Source organism: Suricata suricatta, chromosome 10 (assembly GCF_006229205.1).
Source record: "Suricata suricatta isolate VVHF042 chromosome 10, meerkat_22Aug2017_6uvM2_HiC, whole genome shotgun sequence".
NCBI lineage: Eukaryota > Metazoa > Chordata > Mammalia > Carnivora > Herpestidae > Suricata > Suricata suricatta.
Genome location: NC_043709.1, coordinates 92,560,521 through 92,587,950, shown reverse-complemented (window position 1 = coordinate 92,587,950; position 27,430 = coordinate 92,560,521).

Here is a 27,430-nt window from a genome sequence, read left to right as displayed (position 1 = left end):
TCTTTTCTGTTGATGTATATATATATATATATATATATATATATATATATATATATATATATATAACAATTCATTTTCTTAACGTTTATTTATTTTTGAGAGAGAGAGAGGCAGGGTGTGAGTGGGGGAGGCACAGAGAGAGAAGCAGACACAGAATCCGAAGCAGCTCCAGGCTCTGAGCTGTCAGCACAGAGCCCAACCTGGGGCTTGAGCTCTGAGGCGAAGTCAGACTCTTAACCGACTGAGCCACGCAGGTGCCCCTACCTTCCCTATATTCTTTGGTTGATTAGATACCTAATGTTTACACACTAGATCCCCTTCTTGTTCAGAAGACAGCAGCAGGGAGCTAAGTTTAAAATATCTGCTGTCAGGTTCTATATAGGGTTCTATGTCAGGCCAACTCTCAACAATCCAATCTTAATAGGAGGGCTGCACCAGCTAAAGAGATTTGTGGTAGCCACTGAGCCCATCTCTGGGTTTTTGTCTCTATTTCTGTATCGAATAATATACTTTTACAACCACCTGCATCATGTGGTTTAATAAACAAGATATACTATAAATATTTAGCTCTATGGTTTATAGCAGTGTAAACGAAGTGCCTGAGTGTGATTTTCAGAGTAATTGGAGTCTGGTGGGTTTGGAGCATGTTTCTGTATTCCCTCAGTTTTGTTTTTGAATAATCTAGGCCAATCTTGGATCTTAAGTGCTCTAAAGAGTAATTAAGTGGATCTTGTCCTCGACTGTCCAAAACAACCTTGCATTTGGCACTAACTTATCAGAGACCTTCAACGTCATCCTGGGGCCAAGGTTTAGAGGTTTTTTGAGGACACTAGCTAGAAGTTGGAATTCTTTTTTTTTTTTTTTTTTTTTTAACATTTGCTTATTACCCAGAGACAGAGCATGAGCATGGGAGGAAAAGAGAGAGGAGGAGACACAGAATCTGAAGCAGGCTCCAGGCTCTGAGCTGTCAGCACAGAGCTCAACGCGGGGCTCGAACCCACAAACTGTGAGATCATGACCTGAGCCAAAGTCGGACGCTTAACTTACTGAGACACCGAGGTGCCCCTGAAAGTTGGTATTCTTAGACCCACCATGAGAAGACAGTGCTCCTAGCGACCCACAATGGGTCAAAGCTTTCATACCCATGCCAACTTGTAGGAGAATTAATCCAACAGCCTCTGTCACCACTTAGAAGACAGTGTATAATTATCATGTTCTTGCAAACATACGCCCCTTTGTGTGGCTCTGAAGTTTAGACTACCACCCATAAGGATAAATCCAAAGTCTGCATCAACAGCACTGGGTATGCTCCCGGGGAAATAGTTCATATTTCACTATAGTCTTCTCATACCCAGGTCAAGTCTGTAAGATAGACAGCCAGTTGCATGATGTATGGTTCTTTGTTTTATTTGAAAGTGTCTTTCAAATGCACTCCCTACCAGGACTACTACAGGTCCTGGAGTACCTGGGAAGTGCCCATACCTACACTATCTATGAGCCAAATTCAACAGCATTCATGACTCTCCATGAGTTTGGGGGGGAATTTGCCCAGCAGGTTACTTGCTGCCACGAGGTATGCAAAGGCCAAAGGCGTGCAAACACACTTGCAGAATTCAGGCGCTGGTGTCCTAGGTCCCGAAAGTGAACAGTGTCTTCCATAATATAGATGCAGCCTTGGCCAAATGTGTATTCAGCACTATGTTCCTCTCAACCCTGTTCTAAGGAGATAACGGATAATGCTATTCCACCGGTTGTGTGAAGTGGGAGAGGGTCAAGAAAGCATTTGCAGCTTAGAGCACAGGCTGTGAGATGCATCCAATCTTAATGCAATCCTAAGTCCCTGAGCAAGAGCCACATGAACGGAATTTGTAACCAGCAAAGACATTTTTTATTATAAGTTAATTTCTATGTGAGATGGAGCTTGTGTGAGTGAGTGACAGAGAGGTAGAGAGGAAAAGAGGGAGGCAGTGAGGGAGGGGAAGGTGGGAAAGACAAAGAGAAAGATGAATGAGAACGAGTAATGGTAGGTAGAGATAAAAGGAAGGCAATAGAAAACAGAGAGGGGGGACAAACGAAGTAATAACTTCTGGTGATTGTGGAGATACATCACAAATAGAACTGGGGAAGAGAAGGGATTTAGGACAGGTCACAGGGAAGCTGGGGGTGTGGCTGTGGACAGAAGAAAGATGAAATGAATAACAAAAAAACAGAAGGAAAAGGCAAAGGTAAAGCACTTCAAGAAGCAGGTAGGAAAACAAGATGCACATTTGGAATTTAAGCACATTGTTTCGTCTCCCCAGGTTTTCACTTACAATGTGTTCTGCTGATGACAGTCTAATTCCCAATTCAGATATGCTAATAAGGCTGACCACATCCCATAGACTCCATATGCCTGATAAGCAGCTTATGTTCTTTTTGGGTTGGGGGGAAGGCAGTTATCTGGTCTTTCCACACCTAAGTTTCTCATCGGCATTCCTTCTCCAAAGCCCCCAAATCACCACATATTGTTCTAACAAATATTTATTTCAGTCTAATACACTTTCATATCTTGTGAATTGACTACTAACTGCTCCTATCAACTTCGTATTCTTCCATCGGCTTTCAGTTACTGGGATCAAAAATAAAATGCACATAAATCTCTTTTATTAATGGGGAACATTGATTTCATTCTGGTCTATTTATGTGTGGGTAAGGATAATTATTTCTCAGTATGGAAAGCATCTTTAGGAGGGTGCGAATATGCCTTAGAGGTAACACTGCGGGGAGGGGAGGGAAGAGTCAGCTCGCTGACCTGCAAATGACAATGAATATGAGCCAAATCGTGGTAATAGAATGAAAATCTGGATTGTCCTTCGAGGGATGTGAAAAAGAGCATTAGGAAGTGGCAGCAAGACTTTGACAAATGTAGGCACCAGTTCCCAAGCGTCCAAGCATTGTGAAAGGTGCTGTCTGCATGTCATCACATTTCACAGAGGTAGAACTCACCCTTTCCATGGTCACATTTCTCTGGTGACAGTCCTTGTCCCAGGGTTCTGCACGGACTCCGGGGTCCTTCCTGAGGGCTGCTGGCATTCCCAGGGATTGCTTATACTCTCCAAATGTTACTACAAGCGCTTGCTTCAGGATACCCCAGATTTCCTCTGCTGGGCTCAGTTTCACCTCTCTGTGGTGCACCAACATCTCTGGTCCACGCCCAAATGTCCTCACAGAGCCTTCTTGTATTTTCCAAGCCAATGCACACCTACACAAAGATACAGAGACTAGTGGTGGCTAAGACTATGAGCTTTCTAGTCAGACTTCATGAGTTCACTTTCAGGCTCTGAGCCTTACTAGTTGCATGGCCTTAAGCAATTACATAACCTCTCTGTACCTCAGTTTCTTTCTCTGTGAAATGGGGGTAATAATAATAGTTCCTTCATAGAGTTTCTCTGAGAATCAAAGAGTTCATGACGTGTGGGGCCCCCAAAAGTGCACCGGGCACATTGTAAGCCCTCATAAACGTTAGTTATTACTAGTGAGAGGTTGTAACAGTTAAGAAACTTTACTAACGACTTGAGGTTATAAGAAAATTACAGCTTTGGGAAGCACCATGTGAAATTGGATATGAGATATTGCTCTGACACAGAGCCTCTGATGGGGTGTTTTCCTCCTTAGTCCTCAGCCTCCACCATCCTGCCAGAGTCACTCTCTTCCTTAGCCCCTTCTCCTCCCTCATCTCCCAGCCCCGCCCCCCATCCTGGGCCACAGTCTCTAATCTCAGTCCAGAAGAAGCCCCAGATCAGTAGATAGTACAACAGTCTCTGCATTCCGGCACACAACACTCTCACCTCCACTATTGAGAAGCCTTAGGTCTTCATGGGCTTAATCCCCTCTTCTCCAGGATTGGGTACTGAGCCTTGCATTTGCATAACCACAAATCCCATTCAAGAATTTGCCCCCAACAAAACAACAGTCTCTTGCTAAAGATGAATTCTCCTGGCACTCCAAGGAAAAAGATAGGGCTTGGGGAGGGGGCGCCCCTCCTGGGACTCAGGATTCCGCCATTGTGATTAAAAATATTAACCACATATTCTTTGACTAAGACAAGCTTATTTTAGACCGTGAAGCATGTTTGGTGTTGTCGACTATCATGGCCTGGAGGAAGAATCTGAGATGTTTCAAGAAATGGTGCAGCAACCGGATGGGTGAAGAGATAGAGCTGGTGACAATGACTGTGAGAACTGTTCCTTGGAAACATGTGATGATGAAGTTGGAAATGGAAAGCAAGGATCACATATTCATTCCATACACTTCTCACTCTAAAGCACCCCGCTCCTATGTTCTAACCATCCTGGCCTGCACTTCCATCCCTCTGTAGAACTGTTTTCTTGAACACCATTAGTATGCTCCCAGTTGCTACATCTGGTGGCTTTTCTCACCCCATGTCTTTCTCCTCAACTCCCTAGAACATTTGACATGATTGAAATTCTGTTCTGCATGGGACCTCCTGGTCTTTTATCTCCTGATTTTCCCTGAGCTTCTTGTTTTTTCTCTCCCATTTTCGTGGTCTTTTCTTCCCAGCCCTTTCCCCCAAGTTTAGAACCTAAGGCTTTATCCTCCCCCTCCCCCGCCTTCTTACACTTTTTCCTCTTAGTAACTTTAGTCATTGCTTTAGTTTCAAGTGTAATTCCTCTACAGAGGAACCCCAAATTCCTGTCTTTAGCATTGATATTTCCCCATCTCCATTTACTTTTTAAACTGCCTTTGTGTTAGATAATTCAGCTGAAACTTGAAACTCAAATTCAAAATCTTCAATGTCAAAACCATTGGCATTTTTTTATCTCTCTCTTTTTTCTATAACAAGAGGTTGCACAGTCTTGCATTGATGCAGATTTAAAACTTCTGAATCAATGTTTCCAAGTTTATTTTGTTAATATTTATTTATTTATTTTTACCATGATACACAGTAAGAGCTACATTTTACATCTCTACTAGTAAACACACACAGGTAACTGAAACAAAGTTTCACAGAATTGTACTTGCCTCACCATGTGTGATGCACTCTAGTTTTTGTTATTTTTTTGAGAGACAGAGAGAGACATCGTGAACAGGGGAGGGTCAGAGAGAGACAGAGACACAGAATCTGAAGCAGGTTCCAGGCTCTGAGCTAACTGTCAGCACAGAGCCTGATGTGGGGCTCGAACCCAGCAACTGTGAGATCATGACCTGATCTGAAGCCAGATGCTCAACAGACTGAGCCACCCAGGAGCCCCATACACTCTGTTTTATATTCTGATCTATTCCATTCCATTAAAAAATCTGGTTGTGACCCATTAAATTGGTTTTATGACCCAATCAGGAGATATAAATTGCAATTTTAAAAAGACTACTTTTAGCATTAATCAACAATAGCCAAACTATGGAGAGAGCCCAGATGTCCATTGACTGATGAATGGATAATGAAGATGTGGTGGTTATATAAATGGAATATTACTCATCCATCAAAAAGAATTAAATCTTGCCATTCACAATGACGTGAATGGAGCTAGAATATATTATGCTAAGCGAAATAAGTCAATTAGAGAAAAACAAATACCATATAATGTCATTCATCTGTGGAATTTAAGTAACAAACAAATGAATATATGGGAAGAGGTGAGGGGAAGAGAAGAAAGGGAAACAAACCAAAAGAGACTCTTAAAGATAGAGAACAAACAGGGCTGGTGAAGGAGAGGTGGGTGGGAGATGGGCTAGATGGGTGACGGGTACCAAGAAGGGCCCTTGTGATGAGCACTGGGTGTTGTGTGTAAGTGATGAATCACTGAATTCTATTCTGAAACCAATATTGCACTGTATATTAACTAATTAAAATTTCAACTAGAAAAGGAAAATACTGCTTTTAAGTAATCTTTGATTCATCTTTCTGTCTTAACTATCAAACCTAATTGGTCATTAAGAAATGGGCTTATTTTCAAAGTGGCTTGAGTATTGAATCTCTCTTTTTTAAAAATTTTTCTCTCTGACTTTCAAACGTTATCTCCACTGGGAAGCCTTCCCAGGTTTCCTCTCCTCCAGCCAACCTTACCCTCCTCTATTTCTTTGGTTGCATCTCTCTTAAGTTACTTAACCATCTCACATATCACATATAACTTTCTGTTTTCTTATTTGGTTTTACTTTTTTCTTCTTAGGTCTTGTCACTTGACAATATACAATGCAATTCTATGCTTATTTATTTTCTGTGCCTTTCACTAAATTGTGAGATTGAAGACTTGGTATCCTTAGCACTTAGAACTGAACTGTGCTTAGAGCATGGGCCACCAATAAAACAAGACTGGAAAGAAGAATGAATGAAGGAATGACTCCCAGCAGCAACAGGGACCAGTGCCTTGTCCAAGGCCAAAGAGGAGATGCCCACAAACTCTTTGTTTGTTTTAATTTTTTAAATGTTTATTTATTTTTGAGAGAGAGAGAGAAAGCACGAGAGCACAATTGGGGCAGGGGCAGAGAGAGAGGGATACAGGAAATCCAAAACAGGCCCCAGGCTCTGAGCTGTCAGCACAGAGCCCCATGTGGCACTTTGAACCCATGAACCATGAGATCAGACCTGAGCAGAAGTCGGACACTTAACCAACTGAGCCATCCAGACGCCTCTGTTTTAATTTTTCAACTAAAATATTTTTTAACCACTTTGGAACCTGTGCCCACCCTCATGGCCAAGGGATTGAAATGAGCTGATTGACTGAATGCCTCAATTTACTGCCCCATGCTGAATCATTCCCTGTGGATGCTTCCAGTCAAGCAAGGCCCACCCTTGCAAACAGGAGTGGAATCTATTCAACCCAGACCCCTGGATGCTGCCCAGTAGGAATGGGGGAGGTGTTGGGGTGGATGCTGAGAGGCAGCCACAGATGCAGTAAGATAAGGTCTCTGACCCTGAGGAATCTCCAGTTAAGTAGAACAGAAAGACAATGAATTCATACTGATAATCACACCTGGAGTTGTATATGTAGTAAGTTAACGGATGAACTGGGATCATGACTCAGGTCTCAGAACTCCCAGTCTAATATTTTTTTCATTGCATCGAACTGTCTCTTTCGTTGTAAGAACTGATTTCCTGATGTGTGAAATATAGCTAGCGTACAAGATGTGGCCCAGCTAATAAAAAAGGTTACAGTTCACCTCGTGTGGAAGACTATTTTGAACAGCCTTAATGAATCATAGGAGATAAAAATAATAATCAGACCACTTTTCAAACTATCCTGCAAAATTGCCACTGGTCTTTCTCTGAGCCTAATCACTCAGTGATGCTTCCTCCAAGAGCAGTGGGTATTCACAGCCTGAAGAATCATGGTGTAAGGTCTGTGGTTTATAATTTTAAATTATATTAAAATTCTTCCTTTTGCAGAGTAGCATTTCTTTCCCAGCCAAACTAATTTGCATGGCCTTTTGCTAGTCTGCATGGCTGTTGAGCTCCATTAGAGGGCCAGATAGAAGGAAGGCGTAAGGTGATGTCACCTGTCCAGAGCATTGCAGAGCAGCCTGAAGCAATGCCACCAACAGGCAAATGACAGCAATTCAGAGTCACTGATGACAATTCCATGAGGGTCAGACAGGATCTTAGAGATCATCCAACCCAACCTTCGCAATTTAATGAGGCTCAGGGCAGTGGAATGAGTCGTCAAAGTCACACAACAGGTGAGTGTCAGAGCCAAGACCAGGTTGAGGCCAATCTCCTAACGCCCAGTCTTTCATCTGGATGCTGCCTTAGCAAGGACAAAGAAATGACAGCCATTTGGCCAAGTATTATGAGAAGAGACACAATCTAACAAAGATGAAGGAAGCTATAGGACTTTAGAAATCAATTATCACAGTTACTATATCTGGAAGGTCATGGAACCATGTCTGTCAAGTTACCCAGGTCATAGAGTTGTAGCTCTGACCTGTCCTTTTATATTCAAATGGTCTCTTACCCATTAAAGCTCATATACTTAATTGTTTTTTTCATTTTGGATGGGGTGAGTTGTGGCCTTGAAAAAGTGATGGAAGCCGTAGACCTTTCCCCCAGATACTTGCACCTGCATTCACAATTTTTCAAGGGCTTCATGAACTTTCCGAATCTCATTCATGGCACAAGAGCAGCATTCATATAGCTTTAAAGAGACTGTATGGCTCAGGGAGCTTGACAAGATGAGATCATGACTCATCTCAGCTGTCTCTAGGAGTCTCTTGATGGTGGGCAAGAAGGCAGTCTGCCAGCAGACTGCCTTCAGACAAACTGCACACATCTTGTTGGTTTTATTTTCTGAAACTCTTGACTGATGTAGATTTTTCCCAACGGATACTGATGTTAAAATTGTGGCAAAGCGAGTGTGATGTCTGGAGTGCATCTTGTTTCCTGACGGTGCTGGTCCAATGTGCTTCTGTGAACTTGATCACTGAGCCTTATTGTTTTAGTGAAATATAAGCAGTTTATACACTTTCAGAAGCACTGGCGTGGTCAAAGAGACTCAAAAGACCAGGTTCCTAGAATCTAGTGTGTGCGAGCAAAGCATAGAGTGCACAGACCAGTCAATAAAACTGGGCTCCAGAACAGAATTGAATACATTGACCAAGCTACTTGTAGTTGCCCAAAGTTGCCACACATCTTCATGCCTCTGTGCCTTTGCACATGCTGTTCCCTCTGCCTAGATTATCCTTACTCATAGTGTGCATTAGTCAGGGTTCTCCAGAGAAACAGGCCAGCAGAGCTATAAATGTAAATATGTACTTAAATATATAAATATATATTTACATACATGAATATAAATATATATTTGAAGTATGTAAATACATATATATATACATACATATATATATACACACATATATATATATATATAGAGAGAGAGAGAGAGAGAGAAAGGGGGAGAGGGCTGAGAGAACAATCTATGTCAAAGCATTGACCATTGACTCACATGTTACGGAAGGAGCTGGGCAGACCTGAAAGCACAGGGGGAAGAGTGTCTGAAAGCACAGGGGTGCAGGCCAAGCCTGGAGGCCATCCGCTGACAGGACTCTCTCCTGCTTAGGGAAGGTCAATCTTCTGTTCTACTCAGGCCTTTGTTTCATTGGATGAGGCCCAAACACATTACAGAGGGCAATCTGCTTTACTCAAAGTACACCGATTAAAATGTTCATCTCATCTAAAATATCCTCACAGAAACATCCAGAATAATGTTTGATGCCATATCTGGGCCCCAAAGCCCAGACAGATTGACACATAAAAATAATCATCCCACACCCAAATTTTTTGGGTTTATTTACTTATTTTGAGAGAGAGAGAGAGAAAGAGAGCATGCAGGGGAGAAGCAGAGAGAGAGGTAGAGAGAATCCTAAGCAGGCTCCACGCTGTCAGCACAGAGACAGATGTGGGCTCAAGCCCACGAATCATGAGATCATGACCTGAGGTGAAGTTAGATCTTTAACTGACTGAGCCACCCAGGTGCTCCTTTAGTTGCTATTATTTATTTTGCTGAATTAAAAAACATTTTTTAATGTTTTATATTTATTTTTTTATGTAGAGAGAGACAGAACATGAGCAGAGAAGGGCAGAGAGAGGGAGACACAGAATCTGAAGCAGGCTCCAGGCTCTGAGCTGTCAGCACAGAGCCCGATGCAGCGCTCGAACTCACAAATGTGAAATCATGACCTGACCTGAAGTCAGAGGCTTAACTGACTGAGCCACCCAGGTGCCCCTCTTTTGCTGATTTGAAATCACCAACAATATAATTACTTATATACAAAGTATGACAAAACAAATAATAAATTCAACATTGCTAAGAGGAAAACTGCAACTAGAAATCCTCCCTTTCAGACGGAAAGAACTTCCCTTCTTTTAAGGCGGCTTAGTCTCATGTAGGAAATGTAGGCTAACAGGGCAGCCGGGATACCATTCTGCACTTTTTCCCTGAGACCCAAAGAGAAGTGGGATGCATTGTTTGTCAGATGTTTTTTCTAGGAGCGTCTGGGTGGTTTAGTCAGTGAAGTGTCCAACTCTTTGTTTTCGCTCAGGTCATGATGTCATAGTTTGTGAGTTCAAGCTCCACATCAGGCTCTGGGCTGACAGTGCAGAGCTTGTTTGGGATTCTTTCCCTCCCTCTCTACCCCTCTTGCCCCCCACTCTCTCTCAAAATAAATAAACTTTTAAAAATGTTTCTTAAAAAGATGTTTATTTTTTCTATCATAACAAGGTCTATTAGGAGAAGAGGAACCCAAAGCTACTTCTAGATATCACTAGGAGGGCTAATGTCCTTTTGTCTCTTACTTAGGCAAGGTCTCTAGACCAGTAATTATGTTTATACTCATGCAAAAGGATATATCACTATATCAAATTATAAAGCTGACACTTTCCTCATGGAAGTTGCTTAAGAGAAAAAAAAGATGAAAAAATAAATGTAAATGTGCAGTCGTCACTGTTAACACTTCACATTTTTAAGGTAAAAGAGTGCCTAAAATGGAATTTATTTTCCCTAATTTATAGGTCTTGTTTACATTTGGCCCTTCATTCTTCTCTTACAATGTGTGTCTCCTTGCTTTTTTAAAAACAAATTTTTTTTTAGTGTTTATTTTGGAGAGCGAGACAGAGGATGAGCAGGGGAGGGGCGGGGAGAAGAGGCCACAGAATCCAAAGTGGGCTGCAGGCTCTAAACTGTCAGCACAGAGCCTGACATGGGAGTCAAGTCCACAAACCGGTGAATCATGACCTGACCTGAAGTCGGTTGCTTAATCGACTGAGCCACCCAGAAGCCCCTCTTCTTGCTTTTTAAAAGGAAAATATTGGGGCATCCGCGTGGCTCAGGCAGTTAAGCATCCAGCTCTTGGTTTCAGGGCAGGTCTTGAGCTCGTGGTTTGTGAGTCCAAGCCGGCATCACGCTCTGTGCTGATAGTGCAGAGACTGTTTAGGATTCTTTCTCTCTTTCTTGCTCTCTCTCTCTCGCTCTCTCTGCCCCTCCCCCACGCTCTCTCTAAAATAAATAAACTTAAAAAGTTTTTTTAAAGGAAAATATTAACTATTGCATAACTGTGCAGTTAATGCCGTGTTACCAAGAGGTGAGGACCATTCATCCTAGGCCAGTTTCTGGCCCACAACCCCTTGTCTCAGAAGGGGAAGGGGAAAGTGTTACCGAGTCTGGTCCAGAAGGTGGCGCTGTCTGCGAAGCCGGCCTGGGAGGGAGGGGTAGCCAGCCTGGGGCGGTCAGGGCAGCTGCCGGCAGCCTGCAGAAGCTGGGAAAGAAGAGAGGGGAAGTAGGGGGAGGTGTGGAGGGAGGACTGAGCAGTAGCGGTGGTCGTTTTCCTAATGGTTCCAGAGCTATGAATTGTCAATTTTGAAGGGCGTGTAATTTAATTCTAATTGTAACCGAAGTGGGAGGAGATGCCCGCCTTAAATCTAAAGACTTTGACAGATCTGGGAATATCTAAAATTCCGACGTCTCCTGGTAACCTATTTGCATGAGAATCAAGGCTCCTCCTGAGATGAAGCCAGCCTCTGGGAAGAGGGAGCAAGTTCTGAGTTGGATGGGTCACAGTGTGGTCCTGGAATTCTAAGGGCTAATTGTGTGCCTGAGTCTTAAAGGGGAGTCTGCAACTTTCGGGGAGAGAGGAATCTGTGCAAAGAGATGGTTGACTAAAAATCCTAGGCACCAAGTTACAGGCCACACAACCTTGGGCGTCCCCTGGTGTGCTGTGACTGGGGTGGTGGGGACATTGCCAACAATGCTCCTAACGGCCACGCACCCAGAACTTTCTTCCTGCCTGGCCCTGTGCCAAGCACTTTAAAGTCTTCTCTCATTTCGGTTTCAAAATAAATCGAGAAGGTAGATTCTATTTCCAGTCTCATTTTACAGAAGAGGACACAGAGGCGGACTTCACTTGTGGAGCTGACAGGGACAGGTTTGCAGCAGGCGGGGGCCTGGCCCAGGCACAGGGCTCCTGCCATGCTTCCCCCTGGTGCCTGTCTTAGCCTCCTGTAGGCGACAGGACTTGCCCACAGGACGTGCCCAGAGGACAAGATGGGGCTGTGGTGGTAGGTTTGTTGTACCCAAGATTTCTTTATCGTTCCCAGAAACCAGAGACCACCAGGAAGGCCGAAGCATGCATGCAAAGGCAAAGGGCTTTATTACGAATTTAGGGCCGGCCAGCCTAAACTTGGGCTCACAGACTTCAACAACACACTGGATCCACATGGAGCGAGCCCCGAGCATGGCGGGGCAGGGCCTTTTATGAGTTTGGGAAGGGGGAGTTACAGGAAATTGTGACACGGGTACAGGGGTCCAATCAATATAGCATCACATCATTGACAGTAACTTTAACCAACTACAGCGTGGACCCAAGACCCTCAGGTAGGGCGTGACTAGTCTTAACCTTCATCTTTAGGCCCGCCCCCAGAAATGTTAATGGTGTTAGCTGGCCTTCAAGGTCAGAGGGGAAACCTGAATCAGACCTGCATCCTTACGGGTTCAATGCCGTGCTGACTGGCGTCTTAAGATCTTCATGGTGCTCTTGGACTTGAGCCAGGCCTTGAAGGCTTGGATTTGGGAAAGGACTTTCAGACAGGGGCCTAGAGAGAAGAGGGTGAGGGTAGGAGAGGGAGGTGTGATCAGGAGCAGTGAGAGGCCAGTGTGACCAGGTTCGGGGGTGAGGGTGCGGCCTGTCTGGGAAGAGTGGGCGGGGACTGGTGTTGGATGCCGTGGGTGGTGCACAGGTGGGCACAGAGGGGTCACATGAGGGATGGTGAGGTGAGCCCCACCTCCCTGTGACCCCAGAGACCTTCAGGGATTGCCTTCGGTCTGTGGCCTTGCTCACCAAGCTTCGAGGTCTTGGCGCGTGCCAGAGCCATGGATTTCTTATGGGTCCTGGCCCACCCCCAGGAAGCTGGTGTCAGAAATAAAATTTATTTTTTCTGAAGAAAGTTGAAAAGAAAATACCTTTATTGTCAAGTCTTAATTATCTGTGAGGAAATAAGGGAATTCAGTCTACAGATTTCAATAGCTAATGGCTTTGCCTTGTTTGGCAACTTGTGTTTCACCATTGCTTCCGGAAAACAGCAACACTGAGGAATCAGATTTTCACATTTACTCCTTCATGTCCTCCATCTGAAGTGCTAATAAGCAGCGAAGTGGCTCAAGTGTGGACAGCAGGAGAGAGAAGGAGGAAAAGCAGATGTTTGGGTAGCTGTCCACTTACACGTTCAGTTCCCAAGAAACCCAGGACTGGGCACTGGGATGTGTTCGTGCCAGCGCCACTGTGGTGGGCTGCTGGGTGGGACCCAGGACATGGGGTGGGGGACATAATGGCTGCACATGTCGCTGAAGTTCAGAGGTCAAGGGGACCCCACAAAGAAGCTACATGTACCAAGAAGTTTGACAAAATACCCTGTTGGGGAAGCTTACCTGGGGAGCATAGGTACAAAACCAGGTGAGCCGAACTGAGCACCCACTAGCAGGGTAAAAGAATTCAGTGGACATCTCCATGTACCTCATCATTTCTGTTCTTCTGGAGAGTGGCTTTGTGTGGTAAATATTTATGTGATACCTGAATTATTGGTGATGTCATATGTGCCCTTGTATCTTAGAACATACTGTGATTTAGAACTAAACTCTTTATCATCCCCATTTCTGCTAAGTAGGATCTATTCCTGATGCAAAGATGAAGGACCTTGCGAGGAACATTTATATCCACAAGAAAAGGGCCCTGTGAGTAATCTCAAGAACAACTCTTCTTTCTCTTTAAGCAAGGGAAATGGGTTTTGGCCAAATTAGGAGGTTGTAAGTGGGGTCATGGGGCGAGGGGCTGGAGAGAAGGAGGTCAAGTGTTTTCTACCTTTCTTGGCAGTAGAAACAGACAGAGCTTACCACAGACTGCAGGCAGCTGCCCCAGGGCAGGGAGAAACTTCTGCAGCCAGAGGCTGTGGAGGAAGATGGTGGGAGTCAGGGACAGCATGGGCTCTGTGTGGCTGCACACCTTTGCCTGCTGTTCTGATAGAGCTGCTCAGAGAGGAGGTGCCATGACACCTCCTTTCCCTCGTGTAGCACAACAGCCATCCTGCGGTGGCCTATGACTTCTCTCCTCTACCACCGGCCACCCTGGCCTCTTACTGCCCAAGAGCCCCAGAGCAATGCCCAGCCATTGTGGCTTCAGGGTATGCCAGGACCCTGGGGCTTTGTCCTTGGGGGATTCCAGATCCTGATGGGGCTTTCCAAGGGCTGGATGTCCGGGCTACACATCACGGTGCATGAAAACCCAGGAAGGAGGTGGCATCTGTAGAGAAGAGAATTCTTGAGGCAGGACTGAGGCTCCTCCCACACTCGGCAGCATCTCATCTTCTCATGGGATGTGGATGGCTCTGGAAATGGTGGAAAGACAGAGTTAGGCAGGAAATCTGAATGTTGTTATAATATGGAGAGGGGACTTCTGTATATAAATTTTGGGAAAGTTTACTCCTGTGAGATGTCTCCAGTTACTGTTACCTACTCTTATTGTGCAATACCTCCCCCTCCCCGGGATTCTGGAAGCAACATTATCTTTGACCATGACCCTGCTGACCCCAGGGAGACTCGGCCCTTGATTGGCTAGATGGGAAGCCCATGTTTCTGGAAACACTGGACTTGGAAAATGATCAGGTATTTACTGGGCTGTCAGGAGACTTGTTTGTTTCTGGCTCCAGGAAGCATTAGGGGTGTTATTTGGCCTTTAATGATATAGTTTTGGAAAAATCCCATCTCCATCCTGACCTCAATTTCTTCATCTGAGAAAAGAGATCATGTCAAAGGTAATTATTCACCTTGAATAGGCTTTTATTCTATGTCTCTGGACAAACAACTTCTATCTTTATTTCCTTATCCACAAATGGGGATAATAATACTCACCTTACCTTCGAATCTATATGAAAACCCTCAGACCTCTGGGGAGGAAAAGCATTATTTAAACCCAGAGTAGAATTATTATTCTATTCTATCTGCTCTCTCCTAGGCATTTATCACTGCCGTGCTGTACAATTATGCCCTGGGGTGAGTTATGTGAGCAAACAGTAACACTGGGCAAGTTTCTTGAGTGATGGGACATTCTGATTGTGCCAGGTGGAAAAGACACTGAAGTCTTTTATTTAGTTATTTTAGTGTGGAACTTGGTGTCTAGTTAGTACACAAGCCAAAACTGGAATATATCACTACCTCTAGAATGTAAGATTGGTGGTTAGTTCTCCTCGCCAGTGTTTTCTTGCCTTTGAATTTCTGTGGGCATTGTTTGGACCAGTTTTGACCTGGGAAAGCACAGCATGAGTCCTCTTTGGCTCCCAGCATAACCCCGATAATGCCTAAAACTTTGATGCTACCTGGGGTTTAGAGTAGAACCTGGGTCCCCAGGCCTAGAAACCCTGCATAGCCAACTGTGCATAAATAAAGGCATACCTCACCTAGCTAAACAAACACAAACAGGCTTATAATTGCTTTTGTATTTTCTCATTGTAGCCACCAGAGGCCTCCCAAATTGTGGTCGATTTTAATGTCAGTGGAAATCTACTGGGAATTAACAACAAAAAAATCATTTTAAAATTGAATAGAATGCCTACAAAAGTTCAAAGTCTGTTACCTTGTTCATTCAACATCGCTATTCATGCAAAATGTCATGCAAATCAGGCCTTATTTACTGAGTACTTTGCTTCAGTAACCAAAAAAATGCTAAGAAAAAATGGCTTATGTTTAGCCATCTATTTTTCCAAAAATAGGACAGCAATTAAAGTAGTACCACATGATGGGACTGATGATATCAGTGCAGGAAAAGAACACCATCTCAGTGGCTGATGCTCGGGGCTGAGCATCTGTCCTTCATCAGGGGCTGGGCAGTGTGTCCAGAAGAGGAGTCCTGGGTCCCCAGGGCCATGGGCAATGTAGATGCCACGCAGGGCACAGAATGATGAAAGTATCCTTTGTGAGTAAGCATGACAACTGTGCCTTCCCACAGGGGACTTCAGAGACCCTTTGGGAATCTGATTTCACCTCTATGATGCTCAGTTTCTTCTTCTATATAAATGAGAGGTTTGGGTTAGGTGATGTCTAGGTCCCTAAAGGTATCTGACTGATTTTTAAAATCCACTTATTGTGGATCTGTTCCATGTGTTTACAACACAAATTGTTTTGCAAACATTTTCTTATGTAACTCCTGTGACTAGTAGGAGATTATTTTACAGATGGTGGAATTAAGCTCGGAGAAGTGAAGTCACTCACCAGTGATCACACAGGTCGTAAGTGACAAAGGCAGAATTTGCACTCAGATCTGTTTGATTCCAAAATTTCTCACTATGTCTTTCATGCATTCCTGGACCGAGAGTATCAACTCAGTTAACCCACATAATTTAACTCCTGAGGCGGAACATTTGTTGCTGGTTGCTGTGTCAGTTAAGAATGGTACTGGTGGGGCGCCTGGGTGGGTCAGTCAGTTAAGCCTCTGACTTCAGCTCAGGTCATGATCTCACATTCGTGGGTTCGAGCCCCGCGTCAGGCTCTGTACTGACAGCTGAGAGCCTGGAGCCTGCTTCCGATTCTGTGTCTCCTCCTCTCCCTGCCCCTCCTTCCTCATGCTCTGTCTCTCTCTGTCTCAAAAATAAAAATAAAACAACAAAAAAAAATTTTTTAATGGTATTGGTGGTGAGCAACAGATCAGACAAATAAAGGCTTAAACATACACAAGTTCATTCTCCCACATAAGTATGGAGATAGGTCTGTTGGTTATGAAGTCATCAGTCACCTAAGCTCCTCTGTCTTTCTGCTCTACAGTATTCTAGGATGTGGATTCCTTCCTCCAGGTGGACTTATGATCCAAAAAGGCTGACAGAGATCCAGCCATCACATTTGGGTTGTAGGCTGCAAGAAGTAGTAAAGCAGAATATTGTTGGCAAGCCTCTAAGCTGAGTTAGCTCCATGTAAGCAACATTTCAAAAGTTCCATACAGCCCCTCTGCTTATATCTCAAAGACCAGAATTTAATGACATGGTCATACATAGTAGTGAAAATGGAAAGCTGACAAATGTAGTCTTTATTCTGCCCAATTATATACCAGGTTTATGTTAAGGAAGAAGAGGAAAATGAGTACTGGAAATCAAATAACTGTCTTTGCCACAATTAACAACTGCAGAGTTACTCCCAAATCTTCTCTATTTTGGAGCCCTGATTTTGTTCAGGTTTCTGCCTCTCCCAAAGTGTCTCTGTCAATCCTGAATAGTCAGAGTCAGTCCTGATGGCATCACTCTACTCCCTGTGATTGGCTGTGATTAAGCATATGAACTCGTTCTGGACAATGAGATATGAAAGGACTTCTGGAGAAAGGTTTCCCCTATCCCCTCTTAAAAAAGCAATGCATCAGAAAAGACTGACATTTTCTTCTACTAGACATTGTGGTGTCTGATGATGACACCTGGAAATATAGCATCCATCTTTGTTACCCACTGGAAAACCTACTTCTGAGAACAGATCTGTCTCCAGAAAATGGCAGAGGGCAGAGATAGAAAGAAGCTAGATTTTTGAGGATGAACTGACTAACTCTGGAGCTGGCTTTACCTCTGGACTTCTTATGAAATACATTTCCATATTGTTTAAGTCTGTTGAATTGGTATTTTCTTACTTGCCGCCAAAGGCGTGTTGAATGATACGCAGGAGAAGGAGAGAATGAGGCCCATTCCCTATATCCTCAGGATGACAAACTGGGTACCGATCTCTGGCCTGTCTTGAACTGAACCCCTGTGTTGCTCCATTTCTTATAAGAGGTACCTTTGTTCTTAATTGCCATGGAGAAGATACCTTTATGTAGAATATTTAATAGGCTCTGGGTAAAATCAGAATATTTTAGAATTAGAAGAGACTTAATTCCCATTCAAGGCTCAAAGAGAGTCAGCGATTTCTCCATGGTGTGAGGGTCTGAAATGCTGTTGGTCTGTCTCAGTCACGTTTAGAACTCTTCCAAAGAGTGGCCTTGCTTTTCTGCTCCTTCCATATGACCCTTCTAGGTTCCAGGCTCCAGGGCTGGCCACTTTGAGAATGATGACTTAAAATTGTAGTCAGGAGGTAATTATCAGTTTTAGCTGTTGCCAACAACATCAGCCATGGCTGTCACCCTTCCTGTCTAACTCCTCTTGCCAAATCATTAAGATGGCCATGTCTTCTTCCCTTGAAATCAGAACCCAAAGGCTTTCCGTGCACTCAAGTCCCATCTGCTCTTCATTCCAGACCATATCATGTAAAAATTATTCCCAATCATGTCTCATTTGGCCAGCCAGCATGCACCTGACTGAGAGAGGATCCCCCAGTGAGAGTCAGAAGTGTGTGCAGCTGTCCAGGGCTGTAGGAGAGACGCTCTGGGACCTAAGTGACAGGCTCAATCATATTATGTGGATATTCTCCAAGAGAAGCAGTGTGACAGTGATGGGCTCAAAACTCAAGCCAATCTAGCTCAGCTTCCTCCTAGTTGTAAGACCTTGGACAAGCTATTTAAATTCCTTCTGCCTCAGTTTCCTCACTTATAAGTTGAGTGTAATAATATCTTTATTATAGAATTTTTGTAAATACTAAATGATATATATAAAGTACTTAGACTTTCAATAAACTATTTAAAAAGTATCTAGAAGGCATTCAATAAACTATTAATTAAAAATAAGCTTTTGTCATGGAATTACAATAGATTTGGGCTTCAACTCATGCCTTATTTTTTTCTGAGTTAATGCTCTTTGCTCTTCTGTTTCCTTGCACCCAGAGAAGAGGTAAAGTGTCCCTCCTATCCATTCATAAAGCCTCATAGTTGAAGGGAACTTGGAAGTCTGTATTCTGATTTGCTTACTCCTGCCCTCTTATGCACTCTTGCTGAGCAAACAGGATTAAGACAAAGGAATTCAATCCAAAAGATAAATCCTGAGTTACCATTACCCTGAGAGTTACCATCATCCTTCCAGCAAAAAAAAAAATGTCCCAAGAGACTCCTAAGGCATTAGAAAGAACAACACTCTGTTAAGGGCTTATGGTGGAGGTCAGCCTGGCTCTGACCTGTCCTATCCCTGCCTATCCAGGCCATTCTGGGTCTTCTTCAATTGGGGTTGCTCACTTGTCTCTGAGGTCCCCTCTAAGTTATCTGGCCTTTCAAAGGCTAGACAATTCTAGAGAGGAGGCGGCTCTGGGTATTGCCTTAATCACCCTGAGACAGCGATGGAACCAAAGGGATGAACTGGGTGAATTACAGAAATGGTATCTCTTTTGCTCTGTCTAATGAGAGCCCCATCTTCTGATGGGATGGCCAACTTTATGGGATCTTGAGAATGTAATATTATCTGTGATGTTTTACCATGCCCCCTGGAAGTGGAGTAAGGGGAACTGAAGCCCTTGAGTTCTCCCAGGAGACTCTTGGATTTGATCAACAATGACCTCATAATAGCTGGTAAATCTGGCTCATTGTATTAGTGTCCTCCATTTAATTGCAGGGGTCACCTTACCTCCCTATTCAAACACAACCATATCGTTCACCTCTTGCTATTAGTTTCTTGTCTGTGCTAATGACTTAGGGACACAGAGTCCACTGTGGGGAGCATGATGTCTGCATCAGCACAAGAAATTCTCAAATAAATCCCACCATAATCCAGGGAATGCCTTTAATGTCTTCTAACAGAAAAGAGGAAATGGCACATGAAAAAAAATGTTAAACAGATTCTTAAGGGGAACATTTGCTATTTTAAGATTTGAGTTGCTGGAAGATATTTTATGATAAAGTTAGGCAGTCATCTTATCCTGGGGACACCTGAAAAATTCTCATTAGGCACTTGTTCCAGAGATTGGCCTGAATGTATGGGACAAAATTTGCTGGGGCCGAGATGTCACTGCAGTGTCAAGGGGCCAGCCCCTGAAGACTTCTGGAAGTCTCTGTCCTCTCTTGGCCATCTGGTCTTAAATTGGTGAAGGATACTGAAGGGTGCCCTTAGAAGCATGGCTTAGGGAGGCTCTTGTGACACAATTGCTTGCCTCCAGTTTTCCCCCAGAGAGATTCAAATGGGAGGGGCACACCTGCTCTGGATGGCATTGGTTTTACCCCGCATGTGCGAGAGCTCCCTTGTCCTCCAAGCTCCACTCTTCGATTAATGGCAGTGGATGAGCAGCTGCTTAGGCATGGATTTCCCCTGCTCTGCAAGCTCACATCCTCAGTTCCTTTGTTCTTTGTTCTATTTTTCTCTGAGTGTGTGTTCATTAATGTGGCTCCTTCCTTTCACATTCATTGCCTCTTTACTTCTCTATTGGATTCTTTAGGCTACAGCATTTTCTGGGCTCTTCCTCTCATCCTTATCCTCCAACCCACCCTCTCCTCTCTCAAGCTTACCTTCTCCACTGTTTTCTACCCGCCATTTTTAGTCTTTATTCTCTCTCCCTTGTTATCACCCTATGTTCTCCATTCTGTTGTCTTTTTTCTTCTCTACAAAGATTTCTCTGAACATATTTTAAGACAGATGTTAGCGTTCTGATAAATACCAGAACTTGACACAGATACATTTTACCGAGAAACCCTTACACTCCCCATCCATCTTTAGGCACCACAGCGGCCCACAAGCCCATGTCCCATGTTGAATTCACCAAGCATATATTTAATGTGTGACTTTACTCCAGAATAAGATCGGTTTTTCACTTTTCTAAAGTGAATCTATTATTTTTTTTAAGTTTATTTATTCTGAGAGAGACAGAGACAGAGACAGAGACTGAGCATTGGAGGGGCAGAAAGAGAAGGAGAGAGAGACAATTCCAAGCAGGCTCTGCACTGACAGTGCCTGGATATGGGGCTCAAACTCATGAACCGTGAGATCATGACCTGAGCCGAAATCAAGAGTCGGACACTTAACTGACTGAGCCATCCAGGCGTCCCTGAAGTGAATCTTTTATTATAGATGAAGAAACTAAATGGTAGAGCTTGGTGTTATACGAGATACTTAACAATCAGTTTGAAAACAGCACTCTTTCAGGTAGCTGGATGAGGCTTGGAGGCCAGAGCATCTGGAAGGTTCTCCTTGACTCCCTTAGACAGGTTAGATGCTCCATCTGCATGCCACTGTGGTGTCTGTTCCTCCCCTTGCACAGGCCCTGCCACCCTGCTTGTGTGCTTGTCTCTGTCCTCCATCTTTGCATAACCTTGACTGGTGTCTGGTACATGGTGGGTGCTCAGTGCATGAAGCCCATAGAACACCAGGAGGTCCTAGTGACAGTCCTTCTCTTAAGTGGTTTCTTTGCCACCTCACTTCTGGAGTGGTGGATTTCTGTGAGTAGCCACACTGGGAACTCTCCTTTGTGAAACCAGAGAGTATTTCTATTTGAATAGGTATCCCAATGAATGGTTCAGCATTTCTTTCCAACAAACACTTCCAGGCCTGTCCTAGGAAATTTAGGTTATTAAAAATACCAAAATAAATGAGCAAGCTTCCTGTCCTTAAGGAACCAACAATCTTGTGGTAGGTCCTTCCCCAGTCTTGAATTTAATTTTTCCCAAATCTCCAATTTTGGTTACCTGTACAGTTGTCTGCAATAGGGAACTTACTCAGTTCTGCCTTTCTGGCCCTAGTGGCTGTGAGCTTGACATCTGCTGGTGTGGCCCATGGGGCCTGAACAATGGACTCACTTCTGCTGGAATTTTCCAATGTTCAATGAACCCATGTTAAGTACAAATGTATTTTTCTAGCCAGGACTTGTGTAGAATATGCTATCAGATGTATTTTCTGGAGATTATCATCCCCACATGATTTTTATTTGCAAATAGGTCCAGATTGTTTGTTTGTTTGTTTGTTTCCCCAGAATCATTTCCAGAATTGGGGAGCAGGCTTTAAAAGCACTTGGTTGTAAAGCTACATTTAGTTCACAAAAATGTCATTGAGCTCCGTTGTGGTTACCAGAGCCTCTCCATGGCTCGTCCAATTTAAGTGAATCAAAAACTCACTTACCCCACAGGAGGGACCTTCGGGCATGACAAGTACGTTTGTTATCTTGAGAGTGGAGATGGTTCACAAATTTCTATACATGCCCAAACTTATCAAGTTGTGCACCTTAAATATAGATGGGTTAGTGTATGTCAATGATATGCCAATGAAGCTGTTAAAAAAACAACAACTCACTGGGCCCCAGATCTCTCTCTTTCTTCAACCTGAAATTCATCATTTTGTTTTCTGTCACTGTCTTTGACTTCATCTATGAGACATTCATTTGGTTCTATCAGATTTCATGACGCAAACACAGCTAGGAAAGTAAGAATACAGCCCACAGATTCTCACACTCTTGCACCAGTAAATCTTGTAACTTACTTTTTAACACCTGGGGTTCAGAGCTCCAAGTGGACAGAACTGGAGTTCAGATGAGTCAAGTGAAGAAGGAAAAGCAATTTTGTAGCCTGGGGAAATTTGGAGGAGGAAAGGACATGATAAAGTGACGCTGGTAACCAACCAGATTCTGACGACTGGGACCCAGAAGAGAAAAAAGTTAATTTCTGTGAATTTGTGTCAAAGGTCAAACTTATTATTGATCTACTCTCTTCTCCTTCTTCTATAATTAGTGTAAATCGTGGGGCTGTTGGAGGCTTTGAAGTCTTGCAAACATGGGTGTGGCTACTCAGTCCACTACTGATTAGAGAGAGGTTGGAGCTTTGGTAAGTGTTTCAACAGACCTTAACTTCAACTTCCTCGTGTGTAAAAGGGTATAGAATATGTATCTCAATAGGTGTTGTGAGGCCCAAACAGGATAATACAAATGAAAAGCTTCGCCTACTATCTTGTGCGTGGTAGCATTTATGTTTCTCCCCATTTCCATCTAAAGTTTCCTTGCCTTAAAAAATATTTTACTTATATATCTTTTGAAGCTTCATCAAACCCATTAAAAAGTCTATGTATGCATGTCTTTTTTTTCCTAATTACAGAAGAAATCCATTCATGTGTTTGAAGAAAGCAGAATACACAAATCAATGGAAAAAAAACCAATCCCCCTTCCTTAGGAGTTCTTAAGAGAAAACAAACATCCCAAAATATAAAACTTCACTGTAACGCTTTGGGACATCTCTTAAGGGCAAGTAGGTGTGGAGTGGACAAGACATGGGACATTGTGTGACATGAGTTTGGTTCACTGCCTTATTACCTTTGGCCAGCTTTGGAGTCTAGAAATCCAGACGGACACTTATTTTCGGAGATATCATTGTCTCATCTTAAACCAAAGGTAAAAGAAAACTTGGCATAATTTTAGATTGCAAAGCTCCACGATGCTTGCTCAGTGTTGAGAGTAAAGGGTGGATGTATACCACGTGACCCAAAGCAGACCTCGCTGTTCTGTTCTTTCCTTCATGCTCAGGCCAAACCCAGTGCATCCAGTCTTACTCTTGACTTGCTGTTTCTTCAAAGCTCCAAGAACAATAAAAGTAGCCTCTGAGTTACTGCTGGGCCTTCTTCTTCCTCTCCAGCCCTGGCTCGATCACTAATCCATGCCCGGTCTCTCCACTGTGTACATTCTGCCCCATCATTACTGCTGCCCCTCCAGCACCACACTACCCTCTACTCACACGGCCACCCTCTCCCTTGCCGACCAACCACTGCTTTAAATTGAGAGTCATGCTGTCAAGCTCTAGAAGAAACCTTGGGGTCATCTCATCACCTCTCCTCCCCCATGGCCTCAAGGCCTAGTTCAAGGCTACACAGCTGGGCATGCTCCACCGTATATCCTGAAGCCCAGGTATGTGTGGCCTGGAATATGCTGGAAGGATGGGCCAACACGGAGCAAGGAATCAACTGATGTGTGGTGCTAGCTGGAATCAGCTGGTATCAATCACTTTTAAAGCAAGGGAAGGTTCGGGAGCCCTTTAATTTTGGGATTTTGTGTATCACCGGGAAAAACTCTTCTCTAAACAGTTTATCTACTTGTGTCTCTCTTAAGCCTAAGAATTTCCTGTGCACTCCATTAAGGGATTGATTAAAGGTTTAATCCTCTCGGGATAGTGATCGGGGTCCTCACAGTCTCGGCCAATTCCATAGACACATGTACCTGACATTGTAGCTGCACAGAGGCACTTTTCTGTTCACACCTCATGCCTTTTGCTCACCCTAATCTCTCTGACTAGAATATTCTTCCTACTTTTCTCATCTAGAATATGTCCAGTCCAACCCCTCCTCTGTGACACCTGGCCTCCCTTGGTGGTCCCCATGCCTGTTATCATAATCCTCTTATAACCCTGGCAGTGGTAATGATAAAGAACAATGGCAATGAATACTGAGTATGGATTGAGGGCAGGGTGGTATGCTAATAAATACTCATTATTTTAATCATCAGAAATAACTTAGAGATAAGAATATTGAACCTTAAAGAGGTTAGTCATTTACCCAAGGTTCCAGCTAAAAAATGCTGGCCTGGGGCTCAGACTTAAGTTTGACAGTTTGACTCCTGAGTCCAACCCTAGTTATGACATCATCATTTACCATATTGTCTTTTTTTTTTAAAGTTTGTAAATTTATTTTGAGAGAGAGAGAGAGAGAGAGAGAGAGTGAGCGCAAGCAGGGGAGGGAGAGAGGGAGAGGGAGGGAGAGACAGAATCCCAAGCAGGTTGCATACTGTCAGCACAAGCCCAGTATGAAGGTGGGGCTGATGCAAGGCTTGAACTCAGGAACCATCGTGACCTGAGCCAAAAATCAAGAGTCCAACGCTGAACCTACTTAGCCACCCAGGTGTCCCACTTACCATGTTGTCTTCACAATTATCTGTGAGCAAGTCTTGCTCCTTGAGGACAGGGGCCATGGGCATATCCCCAGTGCCTAAAACAGTGCCTGGCATATACTAAGTGTCGAGTCAATGCCTGTTGAATAAATGAATCAAGAAATAGATTCCAGTGGAGGCCTCCCGTCATCCAACAGTCCTTGAATCAAACCCAGTGACTTGGGTGGAGGCATGTTTGTCCGTGCCCGAGAGCAGCGGCAGCAGATGGTGCTGCTGGGCTGCGGTCTCCCGGCGCTCCTGCACTGAGCTGTGCTCTCCCCATGCCCCTGTCCTCCTTCTCTAAAGAAGCCCTGCGTTCTAGGAAATGGCCATGAGTGGCCATGAGTCTACCAGCAGGAAACACCTGGCTGGTCAAAGCCTTTTGCAAAGCTTTGTTTCCACAATTACGCTTTATTTCCCTCTCCCTCTTATATTTAATGCAAGCCAACTGGTATTTCTTTTTAAACAGCTGAGAACACCAGATGGAAGGGTAGGGGGAGGTGGGGGCACAGCGAAAGGCAGGAAGGGGACAAGCAGGGGCTGTGGATGAGGGGGGAAACATGGGATGTAGGGAAAATGCCAGACGGGTCCACAGAGGTAGGAAAGGGGAAAAGAGCTGTAAAAGCGAGCAGCTACCATATGTGTGCATGCACACACACACAGAGCTTTCAACACACCATTCAAATAGAGAAACGTTCTGGTTTCCGTAGCAACAAGGCCTATTGGTGCCTCAGCCAGAAAAACTTATTGGAAAAAAAGGCATTTGCCTGTTAAGGAGCCTGATGAATTGGGAGATAATTATACAGCCTTCCGCCACCACTAAAGACACACAAATACACTCCAGCAAATTTTTTAAAGTGCACGGATTGTCATAAATCCCATGAAGGCATGGGGTGGGAGTGAGAGGCAGCCAGCCAGGAGAAAAGGCTCCTTGGAAGGATTTTAGGTGAACACCCCAGGGAGGCAGGCACTTGTGAAGGTCAGGTTAGAACCAGCTTGTGCGTCAGTCATCAGAGATCTAGTGTGAGGCAAAGGCTTGATGTGTTTGTATCCGATCCTAAGGGGTCAGTACATTGAGTTCTATTCTTCCCTGTCCCTTGGGGGAGTGGGTGGGTGGATCTGTAAAATCTAAACTATTAGATTCAGTATGACAGTTTGCTGACCAGAGTGGTGGGATCCGTACTTATTAGGGCCCTGTTACTGCAATAGAATGAGCTACATGAATCTCATAGTACATCTGGTCCCTCAGATGCAGTGGAACAAAAAGGAGATCCTTTAACATTGACTAGGATGATATAGAATCTTGATCAGGGTAGGAGGAAAGGAAATGCATCTTTATTTTGTACTCATGGCACAGGGCACAGTGCTGGGCATACAACAATTGCTAAATATAATACTTAGTGTATGCATGAAGGACTGAATGGATAAATGGATGGATGGATGTTATGTAAGTGAACTGATGAGTGAACAGATAAGGAATCTTGAGTAACTATGCACCTATCTCCTTTCCTTAATCATGTGTAGGAATTTATTTGCAACTAAGTTTTGTCCTCCAGAAGATAGGCAGGGAGCAGGCACACTGCCAGAGGTGAAGTCTTTGGAAGTGAGTCATGTCCCTAGATAAGCCCAAAGTCACGGGGCTAGACATGGCCCAGCATCTTCAGGAGACTATCAGAAGCTGGATAGCGATACAGAAGAGGAAGTGGTTCTTCCTCACTGAAGATGGTATACCCTATGGTGCACCCTTCTAGCGATATATCCTGATTAGAAAGAAGAGCTTGCCTTCCCCCATCAAAGTACCAAGATACTTTCTTTAGTTCTTGGGCCCTGAACTTTTTTCTTTTGAGAGAGAGAGTGGTGGGTGGGTGGGGGGGTGGGAGGGGGAGGAGAAGCAGAGGGAGGGATACAGCAGGCTCCACACTGAGCACAGAGCCCGATGTGGAGCTCAATCCCACGACCCTGGGATCACGACCTGAACTGAAATCAAGAGTCAGGTGCTCAACCCACTGAGCCACCCAGGCACCCTTTGGGCCCTCAGCTTTGATCTGAATCAGTTTTCATTCTCTGATTTGCTATAGAGTTAAGGGGCTCCTCATTTGATCCTTCACGCATGCCATTTATAATCATTATTGATTACTTAGTTTTTCCTCTGTGTATATCACACCTTTCCAACTAGACTATGTTCCTTAGGAGCAGGGACCCCCTAGAGAACCTCTTCATGATGCCAGCCCCTGGCAGAGAACACTGCATATCAAACCATTGAATGTTTGCAGTGCTAACACCACGGAGAAGGACATTGATGTACAGCCTTTAAGAATTGATGGAAAACATCAGGTTCTGTCCCAAGCTAAGATCAGCTCCATGCCAAGAAGCTCTTTGCCCACCAAACACACCTCCACCCACACCCACCATTTCGTGGGTGCTACCTGGTCTGCTTGCATGTTTAGGCATGGGCTGTGTGAACTGATGGGAAAGAAAGGGCCGGAGTCAGGGCAAGTGAGGGAGGATTCATCCCTTTGTTACTCACAGGCACTTGGCCTATTCTTGAATTGCAGGTATCACAGTCATGTCCCAAAGGAGTCGTGCTCAGGAAGAGAATGCAGAACCAGCATCAGACAGCTCCTCTGTCCTGGAGATAGAGGTAAGGACAAGAGTGCCTCGGGCACTGCTGCCTCTTTATCCC